General features: G+C 41.6%; 1 pseudogene; it reads left to right on the forward strand.

The window, feature by feature from the left end:
• Positions 1-294: 294 nt before the first annotated feature.
• LOC101425092 (cytokine receptor-like factor 3 pseudogene) lies at positions 295-1,602 on the forward strand (annotated as a pseudogene).
• Positions 1,603-1,816: the final 214 nt, after the last annotated feature.

Raw genomic sequence — 1,816 nt, forward strand, 5'->3', positions numbered from 1 at the left:
TTCTGTACAAACCTTTTTATATAGCCAGGAAAATTATCAATTTTAGGTTATTATAATCCTATATGTGTTAATATGATGATGTGAAAGAACACAAAGAAATGCAGTTTGGTGACAGCAAAGAAGATTTATCATTCTAAGGGACAATATTAGGTGGTATGGAAATTTTCCTTTTGGAGTAATGAAAATGTTCTCAAATTGGCTGAGCTGATAGCACAACTCTGTGATCAAAATAAGAGCCAGGCGCCGGCTGGCTTCACTGTGGTACCGGCAGTGGAGGCGGTAGCGCTCGACTGGATGAAGGATGCAATGGAGCTGGAGCCTGAGCTGCTGCTGCAGAAAGCCCATGAGAACGTGGTGGCCCTGCTGAGCTATGGGCTGGAGCTGGGCGGGAACTGGGCGGGAGGTTGCAGGGGTTGCCTGAGGCGCGGAGATCAAAGGGAGTGCATCACAGACAAGATATGTCCTCAAACAACATTTTAATTATTAAAGGGAACCCTTGGCAAGCTCCTTGATGAGCGATTGGTGATGCTTTTGCAAGAAGTGGACACAATTGAGCAGGAGACCATTAAGCCACTTGATGACTGCCAGAAGCTCACTGAGCATGGCATTAACACTGCAGAGGACTTAGTCTGAGAAGGTGAGATTACCATTCTTGGGGGTATAGTAGAACAGAATGAGAAACTGTGGAGCTTTGCCAAAAAGGCCCCTCACATTCAGTTGGACATCTTACCAGAAGTACCATTACTGGTTGATGTGCCTTGCTTATCTGCGCCGTTCAATGACTCGGTTCTTAACATAGTTAAAGATCATATTTTTAACCATGGAACAGTAGAATCTCGCCCACCAGTACAGATAGAAAAACTAATAGAGAAACCTGGAGGCATCATGGTGCGAAGGTGTAAGGCTGAGGATGACTTTGCAGCCCAAGATTACAGGCTACAGTTCCGTAAATGTACTTCAAATGATTTTGAGGACATATATGTAGGTTTTGAAACTGAATTCATAGTACTACACATAGACCCCAATATTGATTATCAGTTCAGAGTCTGCGCCCGAGGAGATGGCCGACAGAAGTGGAGTCCTTGGAGAGTCCCCCAGATAGACCATTCCACATTGGTACCTCATGAATTGACAGCTGGCTTTGAGGGATACAGTCTGAGCAGACGAAGAAATATAGCACTCCGAAATGATTCTGGATCATCACATGGTCTCTACTCCAGCACTCCAACTTATTTTTGTGGGCAGACATTAACATTCATAGTTGAAACTGTAGGAAAACCAACAGAAGAGACAGTATAGAGGAGTGTGTGCAGAAAAACAGAATAGCTATGACTTTTTACAGCAGAATCAAGCAATGTGCATTAGTACAAATGGTGCAGTTTTTGTTAATGGAAAAGAAATGATTAATCAGTTGCCTGCAGTTACTTCTGGGTCCACTGTCACATTTGACATTGAAACTGTGACTCTAGGAACCACCAATGAAGGTGAAAACTTCAACCTTCATGTAACTATTAGCTCAAATAACAGAGAAGTGATTTTTGATTGGTTACTTGATCTCTTTACTTTGGATGCTCATTTCTCTATCCTGGATGGAATTGTTAGTGTTTTAAATTTTTGGATGATTGGCTTTGGTTTGCAGGGTTTTAACATAGCTGTGCTCTTCAAAAGAAATCAATGACTACCTTGAAACAAATGATAATGATAACACAACATACCAAAATTTATGGGATGCAGCAAAAGCAGTACTGAGAGGGAAGTTTATAGCCATTAATTCATATATCAAAAAAGAAGAAAGAGCAAAAATTGAAGAACTAAC

This window comes from Dasypus novemcinctus, chromosome X (genome assembly GCF_030445035.2).
Source record: "Dasypus novemcinctus isolate mDasNov1 chromosome X, mDasNov1.1.hap2, whole genome shotgun sequence".
Taxonomy (NCBI): domain Eukaryota; kingdom Metazoa; phylum Chordata; class Mammalia; order Cingulata; family Dasypodidae; genus Dasypus; species Dasypus novemcinctus.